Source organism: Anomaloglossus baeobatrachus, chromosome 4, assembly GCF_048569485.1.
Source record: "Anomaloglossus baeobatrachus isolate aAnoBae1 chromosome 4, aAnoBae1.hap1, whole genome shotgun sequence".
NCBI classification, from domain to species: domain Eukaryota; kingdom Metazoa; phylum Chordata; class Amphibia; order Anura; family Aromobatidae; genus Anomaloglossus; species Anomaloglossus baeobatrachus.
In genome coordinates this window covers 159118334-159143751 of record NC_134356.1, presented here as the reverse complement: position 1 = coordinate 159143751, position 25418 = coordinate 159118334, and positions in this window count along the sequence as shown.

The following is a 25418-nucleotide window of genomic DNA, read 5'->3' as shown; positions in this document are numbered from 1 at the left end:
AGTTCAGCATCTTCTTACTTCTTTACATGCAGGGATTCTTCTCCGGCTCCCCACCTGGCAGCAGGTAGACAGCGGTCAGCACAGTCTGCATCTGCTGGTCTTGGAGGGCCGCGCCTGGCATGGCGGCGGCCTGTATTGGAGTCGCTGCTGTGACCGATTCTTGACGGGCCGCACCTGGCGTGGCTGCGGCCTGGGCTTGGCGGGCCGCATCTGCAGCGTGGATTAACGTCGCCGCTGCGGCGGGATCTTGCTTGTCTGAGCGGGGTATCGCTGCTGGGGCCTGAGCTGGACGGGCCGGGCTTGGCGTCGCTGCTGCGGTGTGGATGGGCGCCGCTACGGCGGCGAAATCTTGGTGGGCCGCACCTGGTGTGGCTGCGTCCTGGATCGGCATCGCCATGCCGGGCGTCTCTCCAGGGACCGCGGGAATGGCAGCGGGGGTTGGGGCACTCGCGCCGGCAGGGGCAGCATGGGACTCACCCAGATCTAGGCCGGAGATGCTCTGCAGCAGGATCGGCATCGCTGGTGTGGACTCTGGATGGACGTGGGCATCACCCCCACGCAGGCCTCGCTGCACAGACTTCTGCAGACTCCTCATGGCCAGCACCATCTCCTTCCCCCACGCGGCTGTCTCCCGTCCGCTCTGCTTCTTCATCCCGTCAGCCATCCTTCCGATCTCAGCCTCCAGCCCAGCGGCGGTCACCGGCCTGATCCAGGTAAGCTCCCCCTGGCCTCCGCTTGCAGGAGCCATTTTCTCTCTCTGCTGGTCTGGCATTTTGACTTGTTCTGCCAGCCGGCCAGCTTTTCTAGGCGCCATTTCTTCTTCTTCCGCCTTCCATGGTGGGCACTGCTTCGCGCTCTTTTCTTGGACAAGGGGGCGGGGCTTCTCTTCGCGCCCTTTCTTCTGGCACGCCCCCCTTCTTCCCGCGCTCAGTGGCTTCAATGGCGGCAGTTTCTCACAGTAAAACACAATTCTTCAGGCGCACAGTACCCGGTGTGACCGGGCACGAAATCCTGTTCGTGACGCCAAAATTGACTCGCCCACCCCAGGGCTGTGGGACACCCGGTGCCGGGCCGGACTAGTCCGGAGGTAGTCAGTGGTGGCGGGGCCCGACTCCGTGGCCCTGGGGGGTGTCAGTTTAATATGGCTGACTTGATGAATAAAGTTTGTGTTCGTGACGCCACCTGTGGTATGCGGCTAGTAAGCCGCCGCTGCTGTATGAGGCCTCCGGGGGATGATATGGCAGCAATGGTGGTACTACTCCCCACAGGTGGAGCAATGCCCCGGGGCACAGTTGGTGCTTGTGAGTGTCTATGCAGGTGAAATAACAGAGGCAACTCCAAGGGTGCAGTTTCAAGTTCTTTACTCACAATTCTTGTCAAGGCCGGCAGGAACCCTTGGACTGCTGGGACCACTGTCAGGGACCTCCGCCGTTTCTGGATGATTCTTGGAGCGAAACCCGGTACCCTTCTCTTAAGTGTCTCTGTCTTCAGCTGTCTCCTTAAACCTTGCCTTTGTAGGATAAACCTGGCTCGGCCTCCACAACAGCCTCCAGGCTGGGGGGTCACCTGTCGGCTGATTACCCCTTTTCTAGAAGTTCTGCTGTGGGCTGTGGCCCGGGGAGTTTACAACATTCCCTGGGCCTCGGTTTTTACTGTTTGGAGATGATTTTGCACTCCTCCGGTTTCTAGGGACCGTCCCCTGTTGCAGCTTGATCCCTCCACCGATGTTCCTGTGGAACAGGCCACTGCAGCTCTACAGCTACCCGTGGCCCTGGGACCCCTTCTGTTCTCTGCTTGGTGTCACCTGGACCCTCTGAGTCCCAGGATCTTCACCAGGAAGCGTCTCTTTCTTTCCTTAGCTCCTGACTGACTTGTAGCTCTTTTCCCTTTCACTTCTCCTCCTTGCCTGCCTCCGGCAGGCCTCCTCCTCCTTCCCCACTCTCTCTCGATCTCCTTCTGACTAAACTAGACCTTCCTTTCTTTGTCTGCTCTTTGAGGGCTCCTCCCACCTCCCCAGTAGCTCTGATCTACCCTATAGGAGCAGGGATGGGTCTTACGGCCCCTCCCAGCATGCAGCATGGGAGGTTTTCTGCCACTATCCCTGGTCCCAGTGTGTTCCTAGCAATGGGTGTAGTGTGGATTTACCAGGGGACCGGTGTTCACTCCCTTCCTCACCCAGAATGGGGCATCACACCGCTGATGGGGTGCAATGACCTGTGGCGACGGAAGCCTCAGGGGCGCCACACTCCCCCACAGCGAATCCCAGCATGTCCTCGGGCTGAAAAGACAACAAAACATGTGGGAAAACTGCAGAAACATTTTTGTTATGCATAACATAAAACAATAAAACATTTCTTCCCTTTATGGGAGGCACAAATTCTTGAACGTTGCAAACTTTCTTATAAAGAAACATCTAAATGTGCACTTTCAGTTCATTGCACAGTTTGGGCACTTCCCCCATAATTCTGGTAGGGGGCACAACAGGTGCAACTATATACATTCTTGGCTACAGCAAGTCCAGTAGCCTGGCAGTTCGTTTCTTTTCAAACAACAAAAGTGCAAAAAAAAACTCAACCAGCCACTAAGTCCAGTGGCCTGGTTACACAGGACACATAAGACATCACATTCACCGGGGCCCACATTCCAGTTCCGTGGCCCGGTACCACATACACATGGGGGGTGACATCTTCAAAAAGCACATTAGGGCAGCACAAAAGGGACATCTTCACAAAGAATAAGGGGCAGACAGGGGCTATATACAGTTCAGCATCTTCTTACTTCTTTACATGCAGGGATTCTTCTCCGGCTCCCCACCTGGCAGCAGGTAGACAGCGGTCAGCACAGTCTGCATCTGCTGGTCTTGGCGGGCCGCGCCTGGCATGGTGGCGGCCTGTATTGGAGTCGCTGCTGTGACCGATTCTTGACGGGCCGCACCTGGCGTGGCTGCGGCCTGGGCTTGGCGGGCCGCATCTGCGGCGTGGATTAACGTCGCCGCTGCGGCGGGATCTTGCTTGTCCGAGCGGGGTATCGCTGCTGGGGCCTGAGCTGGACGGGCCGGGCTTGGCGTCGCTGCTGCGGTGTGGATGGGCGCCGCTACGGCGGCGAAATCTTGGTGGGCCGCACCTGGCGTGGCTGCGTCCTGGATCGGCATCGCCATGCCGGGCGTCTCTCCAGGGACCGCGGGAATGGCAGCGGGGGTTGGGGCACTCGCGCCGGCAGGGGCAGCATTGGACTCACCCAGATCTAGGCCTGAGATGCTCTGCAGCAGGATCGGCATCGCTGGTGTGGACTCTGGATGGACGTGGGCATCACCCCCACGCAGGCCTCGCTGCACAGACTTCTGCAGACTCCTCATGGCCAGCACCATCTCCTTCCCCCACGCGGCTGTCTCCCGTCCGCTCTGCTTCTTCATCCCGTCAGCCATCCTTCCGATCTCAGCCTCCAGCCCAGCGGCGGTCACCGGCCTGATCCAGGTAAGCTCCTCCTGGCCTCCGCTTGCAGGAGCCATTTTCTCTCTCTGCTGGTCTGGCATTTTGACTTGTTCTGCCAGTCGGCCAGCTTTTCTAGGCGCCATTTCTTCTTCTTCCGCCTTCCATGGTGGGCACTGCTTCGCGCTCTTTTCTTGGACAAGGGGGCGGGGCTTCTCTTCGCGCCCTTTCTTCTGGCACGCCCCCCTTCTTCCCGCGCTCAGTGGCTTCAATGGCGGCAGTTTCTCACAGTAAAACACAATTCTTCAGGCGCACAGTGACCGGTGTGACCGGGCACGAAATCCTGTTCGTTACGCCAAAATTGACTCGCCCACCCCAGGGCTGTGGGACACCCGGTGCCGGGCCGGACTAGTCCGGAGGTAGTCAGTGGTGGCGGGGCCCGACTCCGTGGCCCTGGGGGGTGTCAGTTTAATATGGCTGACTTGATGAATAAAGTTTGTGTTCGTGACGCCACCTGTGGTATGCGGCTAGTAAGCCGCCGCTGCTGTATGAGGCCTCCGGGGGATGATATGGCAGCAATGGTGGTACTACTCCCCACAGGTGGAGCAATGCCCCGGGGCACAGTTGGTGCTTGTGAGTGTCTATGCAGGTGAAATAACAGAGGCAACTCCAAGGGTGCAGTTTCAAGTTCTTTACTCACAATTCTTGTCAAGGCCGGCAGGAACCCTTGGACTGCTGGGACCACTGTCAGGGACCTCCGCCGTTTCTGGATGATTCTTGGAGCGAAACCCGGTACCCTTCTCTTAAGTGTCTCTGTCTTCAGCTGTCTCCTTAAACCTTGCCTTTGTAGGATAAACCTGGCTCGGCCTCCACAACAGCCTCCAGGCTGGGGGGTCACCTGTCGGCTGATTACCCCTTTTCTAGAAGTTCTGCTGTGGGCTGTGGCCCGGGGAGTTTACAACATTCCCTGGGCCTCGGTTTTTACTGTTTGGAGATGATTTTGCACTCCTCCGGTTTCTAGGGACCGTCCCCTGTTGCAGCTTGATCCCTCCACCGATGTTCCTGTGGAACAGGCCACCGCAGCTCTACAGCTACCCGTGGCCCTGGGACCCCTTCTGTTCTCTGCTTGGTGTCACCTGGACCCTCTGAGTCCCAGGATCTTCACCAGGAAGCGTCTCTTTCTTTCCTTAGCTCCTGACTGACTTGGAGCTCTTTTTCCTTTCACTTCTCCTCCTTGCCTGCCTCCGGCAGGCCTCCTCCTCCTTCCCCACTCTCTCTCGATCTCCTTCTGACTAAACTAGACCTTCCTTTCTTTGTCTGCTCTTTGAGGGCTCCTCCCACCTCCCCAGTAGCTCTGATCTACCCTATAGGAGCAGGGATGGGTCTTACGGCCCCTCCCAGCATGCAGCATGGGAGGTTTTCTGCCACTATCCCTGGTCCCAGTGTGTTCCTAGCAATGGGTGTAGTGTGGATTTACCAGGGGACCGGTGTTCACTCCCTTCCTCACCCAAATTGGGGCATCACACCGCTGATGGGGTGCAATGACCTGTGGCGACGGAAGCCTCAGGGGCGCCACACTAGTATCAGCAAAAATTGTTGAGGAAGGTGCAGGAGCCCATGAAGAAATGGAGGACGGACTGGCGATGGGCATGGAAGACTCAGCAGATGAGTGAAAGCTTGCTCACATTTCGGTTGTGTGTGGTTGGGGGGAGAGGGCAAAGGAAGGAGGCACGATTCTCACCTCTCTGCCACCAACACACCAAGGACTTGGTCCTCCTGGATGCACAAGACACATGAGCGCCTTCTTGCTGCACTACCTACAACATGACCCTCGGATTGTACGAATTTGAAGTAATGCTAACTACTGGGTTGCCACACTGTTAGATCCCCGGTACAAGACAAAATTTGGTGAAATAATTCCTGCCATAGAAAGGGATGCACGTATACAGGAGTATCTGCAGAAGGTGGTACGGATTCTTAGATCTGCTTTTCCAGTAAACACCAGTGCTGCACAGAGTGAATCTCAACGCTTTGTCATGGATAAGAGGAAATGGTCTTTTACTTGTCCACATCTGAGGGACCGAGGGCTGGCTGCTGTGCTGAGATGGCATTGAGTACGGTGTCCCTGCAGAGTTGCACTTTTGGTTATATACCAAATGAGTTGAAAAAGGACAGATGCTGGTGGAAAGGGGAACAGGTGTGTTGGAAAGGGTAAAAAAGTTTTTATCCGTGGGTTTGGTGGTTAAGCAAAAGTAACATTTGATGAAGAAACACCATCTGTTACGGTGGGACTGGCAGATTTGGATAAGGTGGTATATACTATGTTACCGCTATATAACGAAAATTAATAAGAAAAGAAAGAGAAAGGTATATATCCCCATCAGCAGTCAGTGTCCACCGTGCTCCCAGATGGAAAAGGAGAGGTTGGCGACTGGAAGGTTAGGTGGAGGATACAGAGCTGTGTGGCTATGAAACTAATAGTTGCCTGAACCGACTTAGACGCCACTCGAATCTGGAGACTGGCAGCCCTGTTAGCGTCACAGGGTCCACACGGCCACCCAGCCCAGGAACTCCCTGTTAACATCACAGGGGCCGTTGAGTATGCTGAGCGTGTGCATTGGGGCCACACCTGTGGACAGCAGGCGCATCAGCAGCAGCAGGCCTGTTAATGCCACTGGGCTGCACAAGCAGGACTTGTAGTACAGGAGCTGGTCTTAACCGTTCTGCGTTACCAACTGTGGTGGCGGCCTGCATCGACGCCCTATCCCTGCCTACCTCTGGCCTAAAGCCGCAATGTGTTCAACACATGGAGGTATGCTCTTTCGGAGCATAATAGAAGACTGCACACCTCCTTGTTGGCTCCAGCCCGTTTTATAACCTGGGTCCACCCCAAACCAGGGTGGACCACAATGCACCTCCTGGAGACAAAAGCAGAGTGACACGTCATGAGTGGCATATCTAGCGTCCTATTTGGAACCGCAACTTCAATAATGACCTCATGGCTGCCACGACACAAACACCTCACCAGTCATCGTCTGACCATCAATAATGAGGTGACAAGTCATAGGGGCTGGCTTCTGCAAGCCATTTGGGAGTGGCCTGGCCACATCGTCAGGACACCTGATGCCCTGTGGTCTATATGGGCCCCCCACATCAGGGGCAGGGCCAAAGAGTTCATTACCGGACCTAGTCTCTGATGCAGTAATTGCCTGAGCATGCTCAGTAGCATGAAATACAGTCTCTGATAAAAGACTATCAGCTTTAGCATGGTGTCTAGGCACAAAACAGGACTTAGACCCGGCACGGAATGCAAGTACCTGTGCAAAGAGGATTTTCGCACTAAGTGTGGGAGCATGCGCTGTATCCCAAAATGAAGACTTAGCCTCAGGAATGGCACAGTCAGGCTGAGCATACTCACTAGGCGAAACACTGTAGTTAGGCTGTGGCTGGGGTAAATCGGCACACGCATGCGCACTAGCTGCCTCTCCACACTTAGACGTGGAGGAGAAATTGCTCTTCGGGTGTGGACTTGGAGATGCTGTCTATGAACAGAAGGAAAAGCTAAAGGCAGTTCACTTTCTATCCCTCCGAATGATCAAATGCAGCAAGGAATTCCCTGAGTTTGCTATAAAATTAGCGTAGCAAAATGTGCATGAGGGTGTCATGCAGAGGTGCTGCAAATAGATTTGCACCAGTGGGACACTAATGGAAGTCCAACAGTTACTTCTTGTATGCCACTAAATGGCAGCATTTTTTGCTATCATTATAGCTTATTAAAAACAGAGCAGGAGGGTGTCCTGCACAGGTGCTAGAAATAGCTTGGCACCAGTGGGACAATAAAGAAATACAACAGCCAGTTCTTGTATGCCACTAAATGGCAGCATTTTTTGCTATCATTATAGCTTATTAAAAACAGAGCAGGAGGGTGTCTTTGCACTAGTGGGACAATACAGTAGTCCAACAGCCACTTTTAGGATGCCACTAAGTTCACTCAGTGTTTGCTAGTATAATGGCTTAGTAACAATGAGTTTGAGTGTGCAATGCAGGCAGACGTGCTGCAAATATCTTTGCACTAGTGGGACAATACGGAAGTCCAACAGCCACTTTTAGGATGCCACTAAGTTCACTCAGTGTTTGCTAGTATAATGGCTTAGTAACAATGAGTTTGAGTGTGCAATGCAGGCAGACGTGCTGCAAATATCTTTGCACTAGTGGGACAATACAGAAGTCCAACAGCCACGCTTAGGATGCCACTAAGTTCACTCAATGTTTGCTAGTATAATGGCTTTGTAACAATGAGTTTGAGTGTGCAATGCAGGCAGACGTGCTGCAAATATCTTTGCACTAGTGGGACAATACAGAAGTCCAACAGCCACGTTTAGGATGCCACTAAGTTCACTCAGTGTTTGCTAGTATAATGGCTTTGTTACAATGAGCTTGAGTGTGCAAAGGGCAGGAGGGTACAGTGGCAAGGTTGTGGGTCTCTGGGTAGAGGAAAGGAAGCCTGCCTTTCTATCCCTCCTAATGGGGAAATGCAGCGAGGAAATCCCTGACCTTAGCTACACAGACGCTGTCATCTTGTGTAGCTGTTAAACTCTGTTTTCACGGCCCTGACTGTCACTTATGGCTCTGACCCTGCCGGTATTAGCCCTTAAAAGGACTAATAGAAACTTCTATCCCTATTCTGTACAGCGCTGTGTATAGAGCGTACACAGCAGTATCTTAGATAGGAGCTGCGCCAGCGGTGACTGACACCAAGGACACAGAAGGCAGATAATGGCGTGCTGGAGGAAAATGCCCGTTTTTATAATGCAGGGACATGTGACATGGACATCCTATCACACATGCCGTTGCTTCTCTGGCTAAAAGTCCACTTAGCTGTGTGTGTGTCTGGGATTGGCTGACATGCTGGCCCGCCCCACTACACGCGCGCGCTTAGGGAAGGAAGACAAGGAAAAAAAAAAAAATGGCGATCGCCATTATCCATACAGCAGTGATCTGAATGCGCTGTTCCCGCACACCATACACTGAAATTTCATAATAGTGTGAGTCACAGAGTGACTTACACTATTACAGCGGAAAGCCAGCTAGTAATTAGCTGGTCTTTTTGCGGCTAGAACCGTTCTCGAACGCATCTAGAACTATCGAGCTTTAGCAAAAAGCTCGAGTTCTAGTTCGATCTAGAACAGCCCCCAAAATCACTCGAGCCGCGAACTGGAGAACCTCGAACCGCGCTCAACTGTAGTCAGGATACTGAAGCGATGGCTGTTAAGAGTCTGGCGCACATGGCTGACTTTATGGTAAGCTGCCTGTCTCGTGACCTTCGCGTTAAGAACATCTTGGCCGACAATCATTACTGGTTGGTAACACTGTTAGACCCACGCTACAAGGAGAACTTTATGTCTCTTATTCCCGAGGCGGAGAGGTCAGCCAAAATGCAGCAGTTCCGGAAGGCCATAGTCACGGAAGTAGGCAAAGCATTCCCCTCACAAAACGCTAGCGGCATAGGTCAGGAATCAGTGGACAACCAAGGCGTACAGCCGAGAGGGGCACAAGTCCAATCCGCCAGAGGTAGGGGAACAGTCTTTAAGATGTGGGACAGTTTTCTCAGCCCCTCACGTACCACAGCCCCTGAGGTGCGGGGTAGTGCCACAAAAAATCCTAAGTTTGCCCAGATGCTCAAGGAGTAACTTGCAGATCGAACAACTGTACTCCGACATTCCTCTGTGCCTTACAATTATTTGGTATCCAAGCTGGACACGTGGCATGAATTGGCTCTCTACGCCTTGGAAGTCCTGGCCTGCTCTGCCGCTAGCGTTTTGTCAGAGAGTGTTTTTAGTGCCGCAGGTGGAATCATTACAGATAAACGCACCAACCCGCCTGTCAACTGAAAATGCTGACAAGCTGACTCTGATCAAGATGAACAAGTGTTGGATTGGGCAAGGCTTCACCACACCAACAGCAAATGAGAACGGAATTTAAATTTTGTAACGGGAATTTGCCATGTACCTCCACTCACCCATGGGTACACACTTCTGGACTTTGGCTAATCGCTGGACTGTTCCTCCTTCTCCTCATGCGCCACCATGATGACCGTTACAATAGTTAGGCCGTTGTTTCAGGTATACCCCCAGTGGTAAATTTTTTCATTACAACGACAGAAGACCCACTCCTTTGCAATGGGAACAATGTTTTGAGGCCCTCATGCACGTCTCTATCCAGGGAAAATGTGGAGCCTCCCAATTTTTGGCTGCCCTGCCAAAGGGCTATACTACAATAGACCCACTTCTTTACAATGGGCACTTCAGGTTTACAGGCCATCAAGCACGTCTGTATGCAGGGGCATTGGTGAACCTCACAATTTTGGACTGCCCTGCCAAAGGAAAATACTACAAAGACTCACTTCCTCAAAATGGGCACATTAGACTAAAGAGGCCTTCATGTACATCTCTTCTCAGGTACATCGGAGTGCCACACAATGTTTTCACGTAAAATCTTTCATGTAATCTCAAAAAGTAACATACACCAGCTCTATCTCACTATTGGGTATGTGCCCTTAACATTTCCGCCATGAAAATTCATTTTGGTGTCATTTTGGAAGGTTTTCTGGTGAGTCCGTAAAAATGGAGTAAAACTCGGACAAAATTGTTCACAGCTGTGACTTTTGAGTGATAAATGCTTCAAGGAGTCTTCCCCATGCTGTTGCCATGTCATTTGAGCACTCTTCTGAGACTTTTGTGACATTTTTAGGGTTTCTACATGCTGCCGGAAGGTCATTTCATAAAAATACTCGGGTCTCCCATAGGATAACATTGGGCTCGGTGCTCGGGCCAAGTACACGAGTATCTTGGGATGCTAGGCCCGAGCCTCGAGCACCCGAGCTTTTTGGTACTCGCTCATCACTAGTGATAGGATGTCCATGTCACATGTCCCTGCATTATAAAAACGGACATTTTTCTCCAGCACGCCATTATCTGCCTTCTGCGTCTGGGTGTCAGTTACCGCCGGCACAGCTCCTGTCTCTGATACTGCTGTGTACGCTCTACACACAGCGCTATACAGAATAGGGATAGAAGTTTCTTTCAGCCCTTCTAAGGGCTAATAACAGCAGGCTCAGAGCCATAGGTGACAGTCAGGTCTGTGGAAACAGATTTTAACAGCTACAGAAGATAACAGCGACTGTGTAGCTAAGGTCAGGGACTTCCTCGCTGCATTTCCCCATTATGAGGGATAGAAAGGGAGGCTTCCTTTCCTGTACACTGACCCACAACCCTGCCACTGTACCCTCCTGCCCTTTGCACACTCAAGCTCATCGTTACTAAGCCATTATACTAGCAAACACTGAGTAAACTTAGTGGCATCCTAAAAGTGCCTTTTGGACTTCCATTAGTGTCCCACTGGTGCAAAGCTATTTGCAGCACCACTGCATTGCACACTCAAACTCATTGTTACTAAGCCAGTATAATAGCAAACACTGAGTAAACTTAGTGGCATCCTAAAAGTGGCTGTTGGACTTCCATTAGTGTCCCACTGGTGCAAAGCTATTTGCAGCACCACTGCATTGCACCCTCAAACTCATTTTTACTAAGCCAGTATACTAGCAAACACTGAGTAAACTTAGTGGCATCCTAAAAGTGGCTGTTGGACTTCCATTAGTGTTCCACAAGTGCAAAGCTATTTGCAGCACCACTGCATTACACACTCAAACTCATTGTTACTAAGCCAGTATACTAGCAAACACTGAGTAAACTTAGTGGCATCCTAAAAGTGGCTTTTGGACTTCCATTAGTGTCCCACTGGTGCAAAGCTATTTGCAGCACCACTGCATTGCACACTCAAACTCATTGTTACTAAGCCAGTATACTAGCAAACACTGAGTAAACTTAGTCGCATCCTAAAAGTGGCTGTTGGACTTCCATTAGTGTCCCACTGGTGCAAAGCTATTTGCAGCACCACTGCATTGCACCCTCAAACTCATTTTTACTAAGCCATTATAATAGCAAACACTGAGTAAACTTAGTGGCATCCTAAAAGTGGCTGTTGGACTTCCATTATTGTCCCACTGGTGCAAAGCTATTTGCAGCACCTCTGCATTGCACCCTCAAACTCATTTTTACTAAGCCATTATAATAGCAAACACTGAGTAAACTTAGTGGCATCCTAAAAGTGGCTGTTGGACTTCCATTAGTGTTCCACTGGTGCAAAGCTATTTGCAGCACCACTGCATTACACACTCAAACTCATTGTTACTAAGCCATTATACTAGAAAACACTGAGTAAACTTAGTGGCATCCTAAAAGTGGCTTTTGGACTTCTATTAGTGTCCCACTAGTGCATGGGTCCCCAACTCCAGTCCTCGAGGGCCGCCAACAGTGCATGTTTTCAGGATTTCCTTAGTATTGCACATGTGATAATTTAATCACCTGCACAGTTGATGATTCCAAAACCCATGCAATGCTAAGGAAATCCTGAAAACATGCACTGTTGGCGGCCCTCGAGGACTGGAGTTGGGGAACCCTGCACTAGTGCAAAGCTATTTGCAGCACTTCTGCATTGCACACTCAAACTCATTGTTACTAAGCCATTATACTAGCAAACACTGAGTAAACTTAGTGGCATCCTAAAAGTGGCTGTTGGACTTCCATTAGTGTCCCACTGGTGCAAAGCTATTTGCAGCACCAATGCATTGCACACTTAAGCTCATTTTTACTAAGCTATTATACTAGCAAACTGTACTGCAATTTTAAGGGCCATAGTTGCATTGTCAGGGATAGTTATTGTTGTTTTTTCTGCTGTTAATAAAGCTAGACCACCGCTGCAATCTACACCACCTCTCAATTTTTACGACCACATTTTAAGTGCACAATCTTGTCGCAATCAAAATGAGTGGCAAAATGACAGATGCTGGTGGAAAGGGGAAGAGGCGTGTTGGATAAGGAAAAAAAAGGGTTTGTCCATGGGGAAGGTGGCAAAGCTCCATTAATATATGCTGAAGATAGACTATCTTCCAGCAAAAGTAAGATGTCTACTACTTACCGTGGACAATCTGATGTGCTCCATTTTTTACGGACACGAACAACTGGAACAAAGGCAGATGATGGCCAAAAAAAGAAAATGCCTGAATGGATCTCAAGTGGTCCAACAAGTGCCATTTCCGCCACCTCAACTACCGCATCCAAGAAACACCAGTCCTCTGAGTTGTCATCCCAATCACACTTGATTTCTCCCAGCTCTGAAGTCTCCATCCGCCCTGCACAGTATGGTGGAACTGAGATGGCTGAGTCTGCAGAGCTGTTCAGTCACACTATAGCCTGGGAATCAGAGGTCTGCTTCCAAGCTACAGTGAATACAGACCAGGAAATGGTCTGCAGTGATGCCCAGAACTTTTGTAACTCAGATTCAGGCCGTGATGAACAAGTTTCTGAGCATAATGTTGACCCTTATTCACAAACTGAAACACCTGTTGTAATAGACAATGAGGAACATACTGATGACGATGAGACGCAGATACCAGATTGGGATGACAACTTAAATATTCAGTCAGGGCAAGAAGAGGCTCGGTCTGAGGGTGAGGGGAGTGCAAACACAACAATTGATGAGGAAGTTCTAGATCCCACCTACTGTCAACCCACAGTCAGGCACTCGAGGAGGTCAACAGAGGCGGTGGAGGAGGATGCAACTGACGACGAAGTTACCTTGCGCCTTCCTGGACAGACTCGGAGTACTGGTAGCATGTCTACAACTGCATCCTCAGCCACCACTGTGCCTCTGAGCACTAGTCGGGGTGGATCAGCAGGTCGCATGCCCTCTAAGCCTTGCCTAGCCTGGTCTTTTTTTGACATAGCAAAAGATCGCCCAAATTATGTGATCTGTAAAATTTGTCGTGATTCTGTTAGTAGAGGGCAAAACCTCAGCAGTTTGACAACTTCTTCCATGAATCGTCACATGAATAAATATCATATGTCCCAGTGGGAAGCTCACCGTGCTGCAATGCGGCCTAGCGGAGCAAGCTTTCCACCGCCTGTCCCTTCCAATGCATCCGCACGCTCATTATCTTCTAGGACTGAGGGGACAGCTGTCACACCTGGTTTTCCATGCACAACTTCCACCACTGTAACCGCAAGAGGCAGTTTGCTTGGTAGGTCGTCAGTTGGTTTGGAAGGGGAAACAAGTGCGTGTGTACAGCTCTCTCAGACATCGATAGCACCAACGTTTGATGAAGGCAACATCATGTCTACGCCTGCACTTTCCTCACAAACCTGCATTTTTCCAGGGACACCCTACTCACCACCATCTACACACAGCAGCCAGATCTCTGTCCCTCAGATGTGGACAAATAAAAGACCATTTCCTGAAACCCATGACAAAGCTAAGAGGTTGACTTTATCCCTCTGTAAGCTCTTGGCTACCGAAATGCTGCTTTTCCACCTGGTGGACACACAGGATTTTCGAGACCTTATGTCTGTCGCTGTGCCCCAGTACCAGATGCCCAGTCGCCACTACTTCTCTAAGAAAGGTGTGCCTGCGCTACACCAGCATGTTGCACACAACATCACCGCTTCCTTGAGAAACTCTGTGTGTGAACGGGTGCATTTCACCACCGATACTTGAACCAGTAAGCATGGACAGGGACGTTACATGTCGCTGACTGGGCACCGGGTAACTATGGTGATAGATGGTGAAGGGTCTGCTGCACAAGTCTTGCCGTCCCCATGACTTGTGTGTCAATCCTCTGTCTGTCCAAGTTCCGCCACTGCTTCTGCCTCCTCCATCTCGTCTGGGTCCTCCACCTCCGCCCCAAGCCTGCCTGCTCAGGCCACCAGCGTTCTGACTGCGCAGAAGGAATCACGCACCCCTCATTACAATGCTGGCAGCAGAGCGCAACGGTATCAGGCGGTCTTTAGCTTGAAATGTCTTGGAAATAAGAGTCACACAGCGGCTGAGTTGTGGGCAGCTCTGGAGACTGAGTTTAATAAATGGTTGCCGCCACTCAACCTGCAGCCTGGTAAGGCCATGTGCGACAATGCTGCAAACCTGGGTGCGGCCCATTGCCTGGGCAAGGTGACACACGTGCATTGTATGGCTCACGTGTTGAACCTTGTTGTCCAGCAATTTTTAACACACTATCCCGGCCTAGATGGCCTTCTGAACAGGGCACTAAAACTGTCTGCTCACTTCCGCCGTTCAACCACCACTGTTGAGCGACTTGCATCGCTCCAGAAGTCTTTCGGCCTGCTGGTTCATCGCCTGAAATGCGATGTGCCGATACGCTGGAATTCTGAATAGGATAACTGAAGTGAGCACTAATATATATATTATGAGTGCAAGCCAAAAATTACATACTATATACGGATAAAGCTGCACATCAAATTTAGATAATAGTATAATGCCTCAAGCATATGGACAAATATTGGAATATACAATGAAAAATGCTACTTGCTAATTTGAACATGTGAATAATGAATTGCATACCTGCCATGAATATTAGGAAAAAGGAGATATTTAGCAATCGCATTGATCAATGTAACTGAGCCCCAAGGCCTCGTCAAGGCATATCTCTATATTGGGGTCCCTAGCTCTGTGACCCTAACTGTGTGTCATCTCATTGCAATTAAAAACTGCTATGGGTGGAGAGGGGTAACTAAGGACTTTCTTATATAGGAGATGGAAAAAACATGGCCGAAAGGGGCGGAGCTGTGTTCACATTCAGAAAAAAAAAAACGCTGGAATTCGACTCTCCACATGTTACAGCGACTGTGGCAGCACCGTCGAGCCCTGGTGCAATACGTCATGACATATAGCCTAGGCCAACGAGATGCAGAGGTGGGGCAGATCACCCTGATGGAGTGGTTTCAGATCAAGGACCTATGCACCATTCTGCACAGTTTCGACATGGCGACGAATATGTTGAGCGCTGACAATGCCATTATCAGCATGACAATTCCAGTCATTTACATGCTGGAGCACATGCTAAACACTATTCGGAGTCAGGGGGTGGGACAACAGGAAGGGGAGGAACTACAGGAGGATTCATATGCGCAATACACAACAACATCACCAAGGTCCAGACGTTCATCATCACCAAGGCGGCAGGCATGGGACCATGGGGGACAGGGATCAACAAGGGCGCATAGTAGCAGGCGAAATGTTGAGGAAGGTGTAGGAGAACATGAAGAAATGGAGGACGAACTGTCCATGGACATGGAAGACTCAGCAGATGAGGGAGACCTTGGTCACATTTCTGTTGGGTTGGGGGGAGATGTCAGAGGAAGAAAGAACGGTTAGCACCTCTATGCCACAAACACAGCATGGACTTGGTCCGCATGGCTGCGCAAGACACATGAGCGCCTTCTTGCTGCACTACCTCCAACATGACCCTCGTATTGTCAAAATTAGAAGTGATGATGACTACTGGCTTGCCACACTATTAGATCCCTGGTGCAAGAACAAATTTTGTGACATAATGCCAGCCATAGAAAGGGACGCACATATGCAGGAGTATCTGCAGAAGCTGTTGCTCGATTTTAGCTCGGCTTTTCCACCAAATAACCGTGGTGCAGGGAGTGAATCTCCCAGTTGTTACTTGACAAATATGGGACGGTCTCGTCATCTTCAACAGTCTACCCGTACCAGTAGCACCGTATCTGGTGCTGGTAACAGCAATTTTATTGAATCTTTTCATAATTTTTTTAGACCATCCTTTGCAAGGCCACCTGAGACAACAAGTCTGACACATAGTCAACGGCTGTTGAGTATGATACAGGAGTATCTCCAAATGAACATCAATGCCATGACTTTGCAAATGGAGCCTTGCTCATTTTTGGGCTTCAAATCTTGAAAAATGGCCAGAGCTCTCCACTTACGCCTTGGAGATTTTGTCGTGTCCAGCTGCCAGCGTTGTCTCTGAACGTGTCTTCAGTGCTGCTGGGTGTGTGCTGACAGATAAGCGCACGCGTCTGTCCAGTGACAATGTGGACAGACTAACGTTCATCAAAATGAACAAGTCATGGATCCACAAGGAATTTACTACCCCTGTGTCATCCTGGGGTGAGTAAATGCTTGTGGATTTTGAATGTGCTTGATGCAAATCTAGCTGTGAAGTGTACAACTGGGGCACAAGTGCTGCCACTGAAGGGGTGGGTGTGTGTGTGGCCCAATTTTTGGAAAAAAGGGAGACTCCGCTTGGAGTAACCCTTGCTTGCTGTGTTTTTAAAAATGATCCAAGATGAACAGAGCTGGGATCAGGAAAGACTTTGCTACCTACCCCGGTGTCATCCTGGAGACGGTTAAGGATGGCGTATTTTTGAATGTGCTTGATGCAAATCTAGCTATGAAGTGTACAACTGGGGCACAAGTGCTGCCACTGAAGGGGTGGGTGTGTGTGTGGCCCAATTTTTGGAAAAAAGGGAGACTCCGCTTGGAGTAACCCTTGCTTGATGTGTTTTTAAAAATGATCCAAGATGAACAGAGCTGGGATCAGCAAAGACTTTGCTACCTACCCCTGTGCCATCCTGGGGACAGTTAAGGATGTCGTATTTTTGAATGTGCTTGATGCAAATCTACCTGTAAAGTGTACAACTAGGGTACAAGTGCTGCCACTGATGGGGTGTCTGTGTGGCCCAATTTTTGGGAAAAAAGGGAGACTCCACTTGGAGTCACTTTGCGGTGTTTTAGATGATTTTAGAAGGGCATGCCATGCCTATATCTGTGTCTTGTCCTCTTTTTCCTCGTAACGCTGTTTTGTTTTCACATGAGAATTTGTTCTTGTCACTTTCCCATGTGTTTGTGTTGTGTTGTGAGTTGTTTGTCACCTTTTGGACACCTTTGAGGGTGTTTTCTAGGTGTTTTTATGTGTTTGTGATTGCCTCCCATTGTTTCCTATGCGGTTCGAGCGGTTCGCCGAACCAAACTCGAACGAGACCTCTATTCGGCGAACCGAACTCGAGCTGAACCGCGACCGGTTCACTCATCTCTAGTCACAATGCAGCCAGGGAGAGAGACAGAGACAGGCAGAGACAGAGACAGGCAGAGACAAAGACAGGGAAAGACAGAGACAGGGAAAGAGACAGACAGACAGAGAAAGAGACAGACAGACAGACAGGGAAAAAGACAGGGAAAGAAACAGACAGGGAAGGAGAAGAACAGACAGACAAAGAGACAGACAAAGAGACAGACACAGACGAAAAGACAGAGAGGGAAAGAGATAGAAAGACAGACAAACAGGGAAACAGACAGACAAGCAGGAAAAGAGATAGAGAGAGAGAGACAGGGAAAGAGACAGAGAGACAGACAGGGAAAGAGACAGAGAGACAGATAGAAGCAGACAAAGAGAGAGACAGACAGAGAGGGAGACAGACAGAGACTGGGAGAGAAACAGAGAGACATTTACTATCCCAGGCAATGCTTGGTGCTACAGCTAGTACAGTATACATATACAGTACAGACCAAAAGTTTGGACACACCTTCTCATCTCTAGAACAACTATTAAGAGGAGACTTTGTGCAGCAGGACTTCATGGTAAAATAGCTGCTAGGAAACCACTGTTAAGGACAGGCAACAAGCAGAAGAGACTTGTTTGGGCTAAAGAACACAAGGAATGGACATTATGCCAGTGGAAATCTGTGCTTTGGTCTGATGAGTCCAAATTTGAGATTTTTGGGTCCAACCACCGTGTCTTTGTAGAAACGGTGAACGGATAGACTCTACATGCCTCGTTCCCACTGTTGTAGCTGTTCTGTTTTGTCACAAGTCAGCTTATGGGATCACCAGTGAGGTCCTCTCAATTAGGCCTCTTCAGACCTAATCAAGATCGAGCGCTCGGAGAGAAAAGACCAGCATCCATGTGGGCATGATCAATTTCTTCTATTTATTTAATCAAAGTACAGTTTATTTATACCATTTACGGATCAATGTGATATTGCAAAAAAAAAAGAAAAAAACTTCTGGCTGGACTTTACTAGTTGCTCATATGACCTTTAAGTTTTAGCAAAACAAAAATGTAGAGTCATGCATATGAGATAAGAAGAAGATAAGAAGAACATTTAGAGACCATAATAATCCTTGAGCCTGTCTCTTATTCCGTAGGCATGGAGGAGGAGGTGTGACTGTGTGGGAGTGCTTTGCTGGTGACACTGTTGGGGATTTGTTCAAAATTGAAGGCATACTGAACCAGCATGGCTCTACAGCATCTTGCATCAGCGTGCTATTCCATCCGGTTTGCGTTTAGTTGGACCATCATTTATTTTTCAACAGGACAATGACCCCAAACACACCTCCAGGCTGTGTAAGGGCTATTTGACTAAGAAGGAGAGTGATGGGATGCTACGCCAGATGACCTGGCCTCCACAGTCACCAGACCTGAACCCAATCGAGATGGTTTGGGGTGAGCTGGATCGCAGAGTGAAGGCAAAAGGGCTAAGCATCTCTGGGAACTCCTTCAAGACTGTTGGAAAACCATTTCCGGTGACTACCTCTTGAAGCTCATCAAGAGAATGCCAAGAGTTTGCAAAGCAGTAATCAAAGCAAAAGGTGGCTACTTTGAAGAACCTAGAATATAAGACATATTTTCAGTTGTTTCACACTTTAAGTATTTCATTCCACATGTTTTCATTCATAGTTTTGATGTCTTCAATGGGAATCTACAATTTTTAGAGTCATGAAAATGAAGAAAACGCTTTGAATGAGAAGGTGTGTCCAAACTTTTGGTCTGTACAGTATATCTCAGAATAAGCTCTTTTTGCCATTTACCCAATAGGAGAAGTGTTACATATTCTTGGCTCCTAGCCAACCTATTTCTGTAAATGTATCTGAACTTCCGTGATAAAACCAGTCATCTTTTCTACCCAGATCCGTGTTCATCTCTGGTCTGTGTGAATGAATAGCATGCATGCAACTGACATGATTTGGAATGCAGACGGGTTTAAGACATGGATGCATAATTTGAATTGCATCATCCTAAATTATGCCCCCTTATCACACAGAGATAGACACACACACACAGACAGACACACACAGAGACGCACAGAGACAAAGACACACAAACACATACACACACATAGACAGACACACCGAAACAGAGACAGAGCCACACAGACAGAGACAGACACACACACAGATACACAGACACATAAACACACAGAGAGAGAGACACACACAGAGACAGAGGCAGACAGAGACAGACACACACACAGATACACAGATACATAAACACACAGAGAGACACACTGAGACACACAGAAACACTGACAGAGACCGAGAGAGAGACATACACAGAGACACACACACACACAGACACACAGAGACAGACACAGACAAACAGAGACACACAGACAAACACAGACGCACAAAGATAGAGAGAGAGACACAGAGACTGATACAGAGACACAGAAAAAGACACACAGAGACAGATACACACAGAAACACAAAGATAAATTAACAGAGATAGGAAGACACAGAGACACAAACACACGCACACAGAGACAGAGACACACAGAGACAGAGATACACAGAAAGAGAAACACAGAGACAGAAACACACAGACACACACAAAGAGACACAAAGGCACATACAGAGACACACACAGATATACAGTTAGGTCCAGAAATATTTGGACACAAGTTTTGTTATTTTAGCTGTTTACAAAAACATGTTCAGAAATACAATTATATATATAATATGGGCTGAAAGTGCACACTCCCAGCTGCAATATGAGAGTTTTCACATCCAAATCGGAGAAAGGGTTTAGGAATCATAGCTCTGTAATGCATAGCCTCCTCTTTTTAAAGGGACCAAAAGTAATTGGACAAGGGACTCTAAGAGCTGCAATTAACTCTGAAGGCGTCTCCCTCGTTAACCTGTAATCAATGAAGTAGTTAAAAGGTCTGGGGTTGATTACAGGTGTGTGGTTTTGCATTTGGAAGCTGTTGCTGTGACCAGACAACATGCGGTCTAAGGAACTCTCAATTGAGGTTAAGCAGAACATCCTGAGGCTGAAAAAAAAGAAAAAATCCATCAGAGAGATAGCAGACATGCTTGGAGTAGCAAAATCAACAGTCGGGTACATTCTGAGAAAAAAGGAATTGACTGGTGAGCTTGGGAACTCAAAAAGGCCTGGGCGTCCACGGATGACAACAGTGGTGGATGATCGCCGCATACTTTCTTTGGTGAAGAAGAACCCGTTCACAACATCAACTGAAGTCCAGAACACTCTCAGTGAAGTAGGTGTATCTGTCTCTAAGTCAACAGTAAAGAGAAGACTCCATGAAAGTAAATACAAAGGGTTCACATCTAGATGCAAACCATTCATCAATTCCAAAAATAGACAGGCCAGAGTTAAATTTGCTGAAAAACACCTCATGAAGCCAGCTCAGTTCTGGAAAAGTATTCTATGGACAGATGAGACAAAGATCAACCTGTACCAGAATGATGGGAAGAAAAAAGTTTGGAGAAGAAAGGGAACGGCACATGATCCAAGGCACACCACATCCTCTGTAAAACATGGTGGAGGCAACGTGATGGCATGGGCATGCATGGCTTTCAATGGCACTGGGTCACTTGTGTTTATTGATGACATAACAGCAGACAAGAGTAGCCGGATGAATTCTGAATTGTACCGGGATATACTTTCAGCCCAGATTCAGCCAAATGCCGCAAAGTTGATCGGACGGCGCTTCATAGTACAGATGGACAATAACCCCAAGCATACAGCCAAAGCTACCCAGGAGTTCATGAGTGCAAAAAAGTGGAACATTCTGCAATGGCCAAGTCAATCACCAGATCTTAACCCAATTGAGCATGCATTTCACTTGCTCAAATCCAGACTTAAGACAGAAAGACCCACAAACAAGCAAGACCTGAAGGCTGCGGCTGTAAAGGCCTGGCAAAGCATTAAGAAGGAGGAAACCCAGCGTTTGGTGATGTCCATGGGTTCCAGACTTAAGGCAGTGATTGCCTCCAAAGGATTCGCAACAAAATATTGAAAATAAAAATATTTTGTTTGGGTTTGGTTTATTTGTCCAATTACTTTTGACCTCCTAAAATGTGGAGTATTTGTAAAGAAATGTGTACAATTCCTACAATTTCTATCAGATATTTTTGTTCAAACCTTCAAATTAAACGTTACAATCTGCACTTGAATTCTGTTGTAGAGGTTTCATTTCAAATCCAATGTGGTGGCATGCAGAGCCCAACTCGCGAAAATTGTGTCACTGTCCAAATATTTCTGGACCTAACTGTAGACACACAAAGACACACACATAGAGATAGAGACAGACAGAGAAAATGGTACACAGAGACACTAATGGGGGCGTCACACGAGACGATCTATTGTGCGATGCATCGTCGGGGTCACGATTTTCCTGACGCACATCCGGCATCGCTTGTGACGTCGTCTCGTGTGACACCTCCGAGCGACGCTGACTCGTTCACAAATCGTGAGTCGTGTACTCGTCGTTTTATTTCAAAAAATCTTTTAATTGAAATGGGGCCGGTTGTTAATCGTACCCGGGGCAGCACACATCACTCCATGTGACACCCCGGGAACGATGCACACAGCTTACTTGCATCCCGCGGCACCTTCTGGCTATGCGGAAGGAAGGAGGTGGGCGGGATGTTACGTCCCGCTCATCTCCGCCACTCCGCTTCTATTGGGCGGTCGCTGCGTAACGTCGCTATGACGCCGAACGTCCTTCCCCCCTTCAGGAAGAGGATGTATGCCGCCCACAGCGAGGTCGCTCAACAGGTAAGAACATGTGACGGCGGTTTAACGACTTTGTGTGCCACGGGCAACTAATTGCCCGTGACGCACAAACGAAGGAGGCGGGTACGATCGCTTGTGCGATCGCACGATAGATCGTACCGTGTGACGCCCGCATAAGACAGAGCCAGACACACAGAGACACAGACACACTGACAGAGACACAGAGAGAGAGACACACACACACACAGACAGAGGCACAGAGAAACACACAGAGACACACAGAGACACAGACACACAGAGATATATTCAAAGACAAAGAGACACAGATACTGATACAGAGATAGAGACACACAAAAACAGTAACACACAGACACACAGAGAAATTGACACACAGAGACAAATGTGCCTCCCCCGTGCCAGCAGCCGGCGCTGCTCGGATCCGGGGCCTACGATACGGCTTGAGGGGTTCCCCGGACCCGGGGGTCACGCGGACATTCCAAATAAAAGAGGGGACGTGTTTGTACGGGATTGATTGTAGATTGTCTGTGACGCCGCCCACGCTGTGTGGTGGGGTGGGACACCACCGCTGCTGTTGTGGGATACCCGGGGGAGATGTAATGGCAGCCGGATGTTAACCCCTCCGTGGGTAGGGATGGTTGCCCCGGGGCCCAGTGTCTCTGTGCCTGGTTTGGTGATGGCAGGGGCTTGCACGCCCGGATGGACCAGGGGATAGTTGGTTACTCAGTATTGAATGAATCACACAAGTCTTTTTGTAAACCAAGGTGCTGGTGGCCGGTCGCCGCGGCCGGTTGTACTCTGGTCCGCTCACCTGGGCTGATGGTCGCTGTCCTTTCCTCTGCACTGTTTTGTGTAATGTGGACTGCCTGGTGTGGAATTCAGGAGTCCGCTCCCGGCTGTTTGAGTGCCTGAGGAGCCGTGCCCGTCTGACGCTAACCCGTGGGATCTATGGGCCCTGGCGGTTGCCCTATCCCTCTCTGTGGGTGGTTGTCTACTTTTTGGGACTTAGGTTTGGACAGCACCTGTAATCCTGCCCTCAATCAGTTAATTAGCTAGGCCGCTGGTTTCAGTCCTGGCTTCAGGGTCCGAGTACTTCCTCTGTGCACGGTTTCCGTTTGGGTCTCCGGTGTCGGTACCGGTGGGCTCCAACCCTTCTCTGGTCCTCCTCGGATCTGCCGAGACGTCTTCCCGTCTCCTGCTGACGGAGACCACCGTCTGCCACCTAGCCAAGGTACCAGGGCTCCGACCCTGGCACCGCTCAACTTGAACTTCCTCTGCTGGAGCTACACCTAGCTCCAGCCCACACTCCTCTCAACTTGAACTACAGGACTTTACTTCAGACTCACTATTTTCCCGCCACGGGCTGCCTAGACCCCTAGGTGGGCGTTCCCTAATCACCTGGTCCCGCCCACTGATGTGCCTGTCTTTCCCTAAGGGGGGGTGACTAGGGTTTCAGGTCGGCTGTGTGTAACCTAGTTGAAGGTTTTGCCAGGGCATCACACAAACATATACAGAGACAGAGACACATACACAGAGACAGAGACACACAAACAGAGACACACAGAGACCGAGACACACAGAGACAGACAGACGAGACAGACACACACAGAGACAGACACACACAGAGACAGACACGCGCAGAGGCAGACACAAAGTGACAGACACAGAGGTAGACACAAAGAGACAGACACAAAGACACATAGACACAGAGATACACAGAGACAGAGACACACACAGAGAGAGAGAGAGACACACACACACACACACACAGATGGAGACAAAGACAAAGAGAAAGACAGATAGACAGTGAGACAGACAAAGAAGGAGACAGACAAAGAGGGAGACAGACAGACTGAGATGGTGGCAAACAAACTGAGAAGGAGAGCGAGAGAGACAGAGAGACACATACTTACTATCCCAGGCAATGCCGGGCACTACAGTTAGTAATACATAAATCTTAACTATAGATGTTACTTCTGATGTGCAATACTATTATCTAGAACTAATCTCTCAATTTCTTGATAGCAATACAAATCACAAGATAATTAATACTTTTTTATCCACGTCATGATTTTTGAACCTTGAAAGTAAAAAGAAAGCTAAAATTAAGAAAAGACTGAGCATGTGCACAACACACAGCAATATCATTTTTATATTGCTTTGTATTACACCATGTTCCAAATTATTATGCAAATTATATTTTTCTCTGATTTTCCTAAATGGTCGGTGCAAATGACAGTCAGTCTAATAAAAGTCATCACCCGTTAGAGCAGGGGTGGGGAACCTCCGGCCAGCGGGCCGTATACGGCCCGCCATGCCCTTTTTTGCGGCCCCCGGGCAGATTCCCGGGGACGGCAGTGCTCGAGCCGCTACCGCCATCTTGTGGGCCGCCGGCCCTTTAAATCCACACATGTGCTGCTGTGCTTACCAATGCGTTCTCCCGCTGGCCAGTGCCAGTGAGAGAGGACTTACTTTGTAGGCGGGTTTAGTGCTCTGCGTTGCCCACCCCCCGGCCCTCTGAGCTCCATGCCCGCCCTCCAGCCCTCTGAGCTGTGTACCCGCTCCCCGGCCCTCTAAGCTGCGTGCCCGCCCCCCGGCCCTCTGAGCTCGTGCCCGCTCCCCGGCCCTCTGAGCTCCGTGCCCGTCTCCCGGCCCTCTGAGCTCCATGCACGCCCCCCGGCCTTCTGAGCTGTGCGCCCGCCCCCCGGCCCTCGGAGCTACGTGCCCGCCTCTTAGCCCTCGGAGCTGCGTGCCCACCCCCTAGGCTGCGTGTCCGGTACCTGCTCTCCGGTGCAGTGAGTCCAGCGCTGCTGTGTCCGGCGCTGCTGTGTGTTCAGCGGCAGCCCTCTGCTGCTGTGTGTCTGTGTATATTTGTGTGCCTGTGTATATTTGTAATGTCCAGTGCTTTGTGGCCTCCCTCCCCTCAGTGCTGTGTGCCCCCAATGCTGTTTATCACCCCAGGTTTGTGTGTCCCTCCTCCCCCCACTGATGTCAGGGCTCCGCAAGTGATATCTGTGCCCCCCAGTGATGCCTGCGCCCCAGCCCCTCTTGTGTGGTGCCTGCGCCCCAGCCCCTCTTGTGTGGTGCCTGCGCCCCACCCCTTCGTGTGATGCCTGCGCCCTAGCCCCCTTGTATGGTGCCTGCGCCCCAGCCCCTCTTGTGTGGTGCCTGCACCCCAGCCCCTCTTGTGTTGTGCCTGCGCCCCATCCCCTCTTGTGTGGTGCCTGTGCCCCAGCCCCTCTTGTGTGGTGCATGTCTCCAACCCCTCTTGTGAT